This window comes from Olea europaea, chromosome 17, assembly GCF_002742605.1.
Source record: "Olea europaea var. sylvestris chromosome 17, O_europaea_v1, whole genome shotgun sequence".
In the NCBI taxonomy this organism is placed as follows: domain Eukaryota; kingdom Viridiplantae; phylum Streptophyta; class Magnoliopsida; order Lamiales; family Oleaceae; genus Olea; species Olea europaea.
The window spans coordinates 1946718-1956898 of NC_036253.1; positions in this window are offsets into that span (position 1 = coordinate 1946718).

Genomic DNA, 10181 nt, shown 5'->3' on the forward strand with positions numbered 1-10181 from the left:
CGGGTCGGGTTGGGTAGGGTCCAATCCTTTCCGGGTATAATGGTTGATTATTGAGAGATTGATGCAATAATAATTGCAAGAGAGCCCTTTTAGTTTTGGTTCTGAACATTGACCTCGACAAATTCAAGAGTCGAAGTCTAAAAAGTAATTGTAATTTGGTCTTCTTGACCTTTTATTTGTTAGTGCTATTGTTCTACCTTAAGGTTTAAGAACTTTGATGTGGAGTACTACTTTCTACATTATGCAAATAAGATAAAATTGAATTAAGAAAGAAAGCATTGACATTTGGCATCAAAAATAACAAACGAAGTGGTGCAAAATTATTCTTTTGACTCCTAAGTCTCCAATTAATGGTATTTGTTTCAAGGGTTAATATGCAACTATGGAATATTTGGGGTCTAATTTCAAAAAAGGAAAATCGATTGAAATTTAAATTTTCATTTTGTTCTTTTTCAAAAGGATATTATATTCACACAACAATTTTTAATTGCACTTAAGAGCCACATATTTTACTCAGTGTAACACTTGTGTTCCCTTACTCCGATTGGAATTTTAAACTATTACTGCAAGCACGTCCACCACTTATGGCATAGCAAATTGTAGATATACCTATTTGTATGGATGTCCAAATCAGATTATGTAGAGGGATACATTGGATGGTAGTTTTACTATCAAGTCCGCGTGGCAGTTAAACTTGATCGGGTAACTCCTCTCGGAACTCATATTGGTTAATGTAGAGTTCTATTATACCCGCGATGATTTTCCTTTTTCTGCTTGAGACCTTGGCTGGACTTGGAATCAATTGATGTGATTCTTCATGGGTTTTTGGCTACCAATTGGCCTCTTGTTGTCAACGATGTTTGAAGGTCGAGACTATTCCATATTTATTCACGAGCGGTGCTATATCTGACAAAGTATGAAGATACTTTGGAGATATATTTTCAAGTACATATATGGTTAGGCAAGGGAGTACAACATCGGCTTCAGCGATGGGGATATTTCAATAAGTATGTTCGTTGTGGTCATATTCGAACTATCATTTCTCTGTTGATCTTCTAGTTTCTATGGTCTACGATGAATGATGTGAAGCACTGAGATATTTGTATGGAGCCTAGAGGATCATTTGGACTTTGGAGGGTCTTTTCCGCAGTTCCACTTCCACATATGGATGTCTATTTCGACATCTACATTAGCGTAGGGATATAGCTATCGTCCCACTTTTTAGTGTTTCTTTAACTCTTTCTCCCTCATCACCCCTATATTGGTTCTTTGACAAACTTCACAGGTATGATCACACGAGATCAATACCGATGGATGTATCGAGATGGATTTGCCAGTGGTGCAGAATTGTACGAGACCAGATTCAGCAGTGTATGTGAGCATTCTTCTTTCATTTAGGAAGTGTCTTATTCTCGAGATTGGGTTACATGCTATTTTAGAGGGGATCTTGTTAGACAACTCAGGTCATGAGATCCTTCGGTGGAGACAACTCGATCTTCATCGTTGGCTACATCACTCGAGGTGCAAAATCATAGACTATCCAATATACCCTCAGATGCATTTAACGTCAGCTCTCTTTTGATAGAGATCCAATTTTCCACATCTACCAAAAGGGAAAATCAGGTTATCGATTCACTTCTATCAAAGAGTTGAGATATGGATGTCAAATGGGCCGAGTAGAAGGGGCTCTATCCCACAAGCCGAGCTTGCTCGGCTCATCGAGCGAGCTCGTCAAAAAATATGTAAATTTTAAAAAAAAGTCAAAAAATGTGCAAACAAAAATATTAAAATTAAAAAAATCATGAGGTCGCGAGCAGCTCGTGGGTCGAGCTGAGCTCGAGCTCGAGCTCAACTCATCTTTCACGAGCCACGAGCTAGACTCGACTAGACCCATTGCCATCTCTAGGTTGGGACTATCGCCATTACCAAGATATAAATCTCTTGACCTTTCTCGCCAGATAGTGCTCATATTCATATAGACATAGCCTTCCCAGCTTTAAAGGTCACTAGTAGTAAGCACATGCATTTACACGTTTTATGTGCGAAATGAATAATATAAAATATTTTTAAAATAAGGCAATTGATAATGTTAAAAGAAAAAATTAAATTGTTAAAAAATATGCACATAAATAAAAGTTTTATGAAAATTATGTACATAAAGTGAAAATGATGAATAAATTGAAATGTAATGATTTGTTTATGCTAGACTTTGGTCGGACCCTTATTTTCAACCATTACGACGACATCGATCATTTTTGTGATACAGACAAACACAAAGAAAAATCAAATTAAAAAATGTACATTTGATTAAGTTTAAAATGTTTACGTAGAAGTAAACTCAAGGCTCAAATTAAAAAATTACTCATTTTGTTTGTATCATAAAATTTTTTACCTAAAAAATAAAAACCAAAAATTATTTTATCTAAACATATTTAAAAATAAAAAATTACATATTAATCATTCTCGCCATATCAATCCATAGAATTTTTTTTAAATTAGAAACCAAAGTTACATTCAAAATAGATGTCGAAGTGAAAAATTTTTGACAAAGTTTTCCTTCTCTTTTGAATGGGATCAATACGAATGGATGAATAAAAATTATTCATTTAAATGTACCGAGATAAATAATAATAATAAATCTTTTCTTTATATATTTATATCTAATACCATCATTTTTATGCCTATACAAAAATGAACACACAATAATAAATACCCAATACTATATTAATTTCTATTAATATTTAAAAAATTTGGATTTAGTGAAAATGTGTAACTGAGATGCAAAGCTTGTATATAGTGTGTGGATACAAATATAGGAAGTGTAAGTAACTACTCCTAATTATTAGGAGTAATTAGTAAGATTTTTAAGATTGATGGATCATGTCTCCCATCATCAATTATTTCCCTCCTAATTGTTGATCACTTTAAGCAAATTTTCTTTTCAATGTTGATTTTAATTGAAGCTCAAGTATATATATATATATATATATACACATGTACGTATAAAATAACATTATAATATATTAAAGATGGCACTAATGATAGATTAATTAAAATTTAATTTCATGTAGTCTCATTTTAAATGTAGAGTTCATTTTTCATATTGGAGTACTCATAATTTAAGATTAACTAAATTAAGTTTAATCGCTTAAAATCAAAGCTCGTCTACATATGTAATCATATTAAAAATATAATAAATATTATTTTACATGATAATTAATCTAACATTATATTAATGTAACCTTTAATATATTTTATTATATAATTATAATAAAATTATATCTATACGTGGGCTTAGATTTTAAGTGGTAAACTTAATTTAAATAATGTAATTTAGGTAATTAAACTTAATTAGATTAATGTAAAATTTTTAGTACTCTAATATAAAACAATAAGTATTACACTTTAATGGATATTAAATGAAGTTAAATTATATTAAATTATACTATATTAAATATATAAGGGTAGAATTGACTATAACTAAAAATATAAGGGAATTTTATTAAGAACATTAATTCAATTTATTCAACATGATATTGAAAATGGGCGTTGTTTAAGTAACTCAAATAATGACCCTAAATTCTCATTTGATATTAAAATAATTTTTATTTTAATATGATTAATAGCATTAATTCAAAATGAAATTGAAAAATGGGTGTTAAGGAGCTCAAATGATGGCCTTAAATAACCATTTATAGATATTAAAAAAATTAATTTAATTAATAGCAAATATTTTTTTAATTTAATTAATAGAATTACACTTAAATGGATATTAAATTAAGTTAAATTATATTAAATGGTACTATATTAAATATACAAGGGTAGAATTGACATGTAGCTAAATAAGTAAGGGTAAAATTGGTATTCAAAAGTTTCTACTCAATCCGCACTTTTAATATATTGTAAATAAATTAAAAAAAATTATGCTTTATCTTTATATGGAAAGTAATACTTTCCTATTTATTTCCTTTTTTATATGTTAAATTCTTTTATTTTCAGGGTCGGATATATGTCCCTCTATTTTTTATTCTTGTGAGTTTGATTTATTATATGTTTGGAGAATCCTAACACCGTTAGCCTTTTTTGATGGATCATGAAGAATTATTAAGGTTATGTTGGTGTTTTGCTTAAAAAAAATGTCTATAACTTTTTTCTGCGTAATAATATCATCTACCATATATTGTCTTTGATAATCCTCTTTTATCCAAAAATTTCATTGAACGTGCAATTTATTATTTACTCATTCATATCTCTAAAAATGAATAAATACAAAAGTCCAACAAAAATAATTTTTTCCTCATTTTAAAGTACACAAACAGAAAATATTTTGACCTAAATCATCATCTTTTAGATGAGATATGTCAATTAATAAAATGTTGAAGATAAGATATCGATGAAAAAGGTCAAGGTCATAAAATCATAAAAAGAACAAAGAGTGGGTGTCTTATGTTCAATTAAAATGTGGTGCAATTTTTTTTAAAAAATTGCGGTGTTTAATATAATCACCCTATTAAAAATGACCACTTTTAAAAGATTTGGATAAAACACCGTCAATTTTAACTAAAGTTCCCCTAAGAAGAATCCCATATTTCATCGAAATTCTTATTAAGAGTTGAACTAAAATAATCCTAAAAAGTAACCAAAATTCCAAGTAAATTTTGTTACATACTGAAATAGTTATGGTTTATTTAGATTCCACGTCGATGACAAAAGGTCTCGTTGCATGCTCCTATATTTTTGTACACTTGTACTTTCACCATCAAGGCCCTAGTTCACGCAATGTACATTGAACACTGAGACTTCTAAATAGTGAAGAATGCATAACCCAAACATGGCTAGAAACATGATTGAAACCTCGACTGTCAACAAGACTAATTATGGCCACGGATATAGACAGGTGCTATCGTGCAAATTAAGATAGGATTTGTAACGACCTAAATCTTCGAATTTGAAATTAATACAAAAACAATAACGTTTTTATCTTTCAAAAATTCAAATTAAAGTAAAATTTTCTTTTAGCTTTGTAGTTACCCTTGCACTAACAGGGTTAAATTCAACAACGCACTATCTAATTATCAAGTTTAAATTTCACTCTTTGCCTCTATTGGAGAAGAAATTACAGTGGCTCATGGCCAAAACTGTACGAGAATTCTGATATTGTTTAGTCCCCTCACGGGTTTCTATACAAATTAGCGTAATCAGTTTTTTTGTTGATTCTTGTTGGTGACTTTATTGATGAATAAGTTTAGTAAACTGAAATTGTAAATTGGAAAAAGCCCAGTGTACAGGGCTTTTTCTACAGGGTTTATACAGGGGCCCTCACTATAGCGAGGGCCCCACTTGTATAAAAAAAAATTAACACGGGCCCCACCAATGTGAGTACTTGAAAAATATCTGGCAAAAAAAAAAACTATGTACATGTAAGGTGGTCCTTGTAAGTTTTATGTCCTTTTATTGTGTTTTTTGAGCAAATTTCACGTCTTTTAAGTAAAATGTGAATTTTTTCTATTTTTTAAAAGGTTCCTTCTTTAAATAAATGATGAACCAATTTAGATGTTTTAAAATAATATCTAGCTAACATATATACTATATTTATGATATATTGTTACGTAATAAAGTTTACGCTTGTTTGAATTTGCTCCTGTTTTGAAGAGCAATTAAACTGAACCATTAGGAATTAGAATTTGTAAATGTTAAATTGAGATTGGATGGAAAATATATAGTTCCAATTTTGAAGCCTAATTTATGCCACCAAATGCAGAAGCTACTAATGAGGCCAATATACATGTGCCAAAGAAGAAAAATTATGAAATATCTACGATTAATTACAATTTCCTCAAAGTAAATAATACAGAAATAAATTGACGGGTTATATATCAAATTCATTATACATTATACATTGTTTGAATTTTAATTATATAAATTTATTTATTTTGTTTGAAAGTATTGGAACGATTATTATATAATTTTGTTCTTGTATGTCGACACATACATTTTTTTTATTCATTCTTGACTTTACTTATTTTTATAGTTATATTTTGTTTTTTTAATATTATTTTTTACAATTATTTTTCTCCGCTCTGCACGGAGTGCACTCCGCGATAAAACTGATTTTCGCCTTTAAAAAATATTGTCCAACTATATTCTAAATAGGATCTCAGATACACCGATGATTTGAGTAAATGAGTTTTAAACAAAATTTAACATTCCTTCTAAAAAATTATTTTAATCCCTCTTGGATATAAAATTTAGGTTTTTCCAATTTATCACTTCAAAAAAATAAAAATTCACTTCAAAAATAAAGTTGTAACTAGCTATCCTTTCCATCACAATACATATATAGTTTCAGATCAACTACAAACAAACAATGCTTCAAGTAGTATAAATATAATCTTAAATTTATTTTTAATAAAGTTGTAGTATGTAAAATATCATTCATCATAATAAAAAAAAATTGCCAACTTCTAAAAAATTATGTTAGATTAGTATAAGAATAAATTTGTTGACTAATGAATAGTTTTTTTATTAATTTTTGCAGATGTCGTTAGATTACATATTATCTCCAAATCAATGGTTCTCTGCTACGATTACTCAATTTGCAAATCATCAATATCTTAAAGATTTTGTAGAACTTATAGATACAGACGATCAAGCTTCTTTATTGTGCAGTCCATTCCATGGATTCATTTGCGGAAGTATGTATAAAAAGCAAAATGAAAAATTTAGCAACAAATTAATACTTGAGTTCATAATGAGAGTTATAAACTGCGGTAAAAATAACGAAGTTTGGGTACAATTACACAATCATGTAGCCCGTTTTGGCCTGCAAGAATTTTGTCTAATCACTGGATTATCATGCCATGAAGTTACTGTTAATCTCAATTTTAGTAATACTCGACTTAGGGATGAATGCTTCAATGGTTCAAAGAGAATTACTATGATAAGACTTTCTGAAATATTTCATATGTGTCAAGATCGAGAAGATAAATTTAAGTTGGGATTAGTTATGTTCGTCGAATGCGTTTTAAAACCAACTGGAAGACACATCGATTTCAGAACTCTTTGAATGGTTGAACAATTTGATGAGTTCCTTATGTATCCATGGGGACGTAAGGCATACTTTGTTTTATTAAATTCATTACAAGAATCACAGCTTGAAAAAGTACGAAGAATACAACAAAATGACCAAATAAACTGTAAATATTCGTTGCATGGTTATCCGCTTGCATTCCGGGTATTTTTTTTTTCATTTTTTTCCCCATTACATATAATTTAATCAATTAAAAACTTTAATATTTCTTTTTACTTATATTTTAGTATATATATGAAACTTTTCCTCAAATTGGACGACAATTCAATCATCGTATCCGTACAAGTTTAAAATGTCCACGAATGCATAAATGGCAACCTCAAATAGTATTAACAGAACATGTTATTAGACAATTTTTGGTTGCTCAAGAGGTACGTTTATTTCAATATACAATTAAATATGTATTTAATTATTTATAAAAAATTTAAAAAAATACATCTGATATTTTATTACAATTATAGATTACGGTAATTGCAACGCTAAATCCTACTGAAGTAGAATTGGAAACATTCTGGTATACACATCTTTCGCTACCAATTGACAACCACCATCATACACTAGACAACATTGTCAATGGTGAATTGGACAATGTAATACAACAAATTCTAGCAGATAACATACATACACAAGAAAGAACTATCCACACTTCAGATGGAATTGAATCTACTTCTTCTGGTAGCTCAAATTACGTAACTAAACAAGATGGAACAGATGTTCAATATACACAGACATGATGTCTTTGATTTCTGCGACAGCTTAAAAACACAGATGATTCAAGAATCAACAAAGTAAGAATCTCAATATCATACAATTCTTGAAAAGCAAGAAGCTCTGTGTCAGACAATTCTTGACAATCAGAAACAATTTTTTGAACATCAGCAAAAAGACCAACAATACTACTTCCAGGGATACAATCTAACATGCAATCTTATGTGGATACTAGTTTCGGTTTAACGAAGTCTTACATTGATGAACAAAATCGAAATATGTAGAATCAGTTATCCGACTGAAAATCACACATGGAAACAATTGTAGCCTCTGTACAACGAGATGTGCCTCCTCATACAAGTCCAGTTAAATTCGAAATCCCTTCAACATTTGAACATATAGAAAACGTTGAAAGATCGATGAAAGAAAAAAAAGGTAAGCAGAAACAGACACAATCTCCATCAACAGCGCCAACTAATATTTTAGAAAACTATAACATCGACAGATACAAAAACTTTAGAGAATGGATATCACAAAATTCATCAGAGTAAGATATTAAATTTAACCTCTTTAACTTAAATATTTTAATTTGTATTTTACTTATTTGATGACAATTTAATTTTTTCTTATACAACGCATACTGGAAAGATGAAATCGGCAATCTATATGGAAAACGGTAGCTGATAAATATAATAATTCAAACGAAAGATATAAATATTGTGGTAAGTCAACTTTAGTAATCATAATTAATTTTACTTCATTATTAATATATCTAATTTATATATTTTTTTTACTAGCATATTGATATAGAATTAAAGCTGTTGAGAAGACTTATTCACGATGGATCTCCCCCGCTTGCTAAAGAATATGCAATTATGGACTTTAGATTCGAGAATAAATGTGTTCATTGGTATACAATTATAAAAGGAGGAGCTGCCCATTCTACAAGTAATTTCAATGCATTACAACAGTTTATAAAAGGAGAATTACCTGTATTTGCTCCTCCGTGGATAACATACAACTATTTATTGATTCCATCCGCATATCCAGGAAACATTTGGTTTCTTTTTCTTGTTGACTTTCAAAAGTGGAAATTTCATGTATATGATTGCAGCCACAACATTCATACACCAGACGCAATTAAATTACGTGCAGAACCAATTTTGGCTGTAGTACAATCATTATTGATATCTACAGACATTTTCTTTGACAAACCAAGTTTAAGAAAACATAGAAATAAACATATGAAATTGGAAATCATACCGTATCTACCTCGTCAAAATAATGGGTAAGCATCTCAACAATTTACTGTAATATTTAATTTTATTTTACATTTACAACATTAATATAAACTAACTTCAAATTATTCTTTCTATAGGCCAAATTTTGGAGATTTCATTCTCAAATACATTGAATGCTTCGTTTTCGGATATCCATTAGAAGCAATTTCACCAGAGAAGATATGTTTATACAGACGAAAGATTGTCACACATATCTGTCACAATGATTATTTTTTACGTTCATGTTTATCCTAACCATAACAAATTATGAGAATTCAGTAAGATTCCATTATCAAAATTCAATCTATAATCTTATATTCATAGCTTCAAAATTACTTATTTTAAATATTTCTATACATTGGAATAAGTGTATGTTCTTCGGTAGCAAATATGATACATTAAATCTGTTCCAACTTCAGGTTTTACGAAATGGGAAATGGAATGAGAAAAAAGCCTCAATGTTGGTTCCTTCGAACATAGTCAATATCAAACTTGAAGATTCAGCATCACCTAACTATTATTCTATTAGCTAAATGCATCTAGTACCAGAAGCTAAAGGAACTCAGTAAGCTAGTGATCCACGTATACTTTAACAGGAGTTGATGTATCTTCATTTATTAATTTTGTACTCTAAATGTTCAATTTCAATATCTATTATATTGGTTTTGAATTTGAAGGAGTAAATATTTTTGTTGTTTAAATCTATAAAATGGTGCTGAAGTTACTTTTAACTTGTTGAATGAAGTTTAATTCTTAAAACAAGGTTAGTGTCGTTTAATTTAACATTAACTGTGTTTTTGAATGTCACTACCCACTTCACCACTATTTTACGTATTTTTGTAATATAGATAAGCTAAAGATGTTGTAAAAGTTATAAAGAATACCTGAGAAGCAAAGATTCAAACACACAATTGTTTTCAATACTGGTAAGTACTTATAGGGATATAATTTTTTTGCTTGTTTTGATGGATCTCTTTTAGTTGCAGTGGATTATATATGTCCCCCTGACCACTTGCTTTAAAGCATTGATAAGACTTTGTTTTTCGTCGGATTCACAGCTTCTTGAGATGTTGATAAACAATATTGGAGAACATGTTCATCAT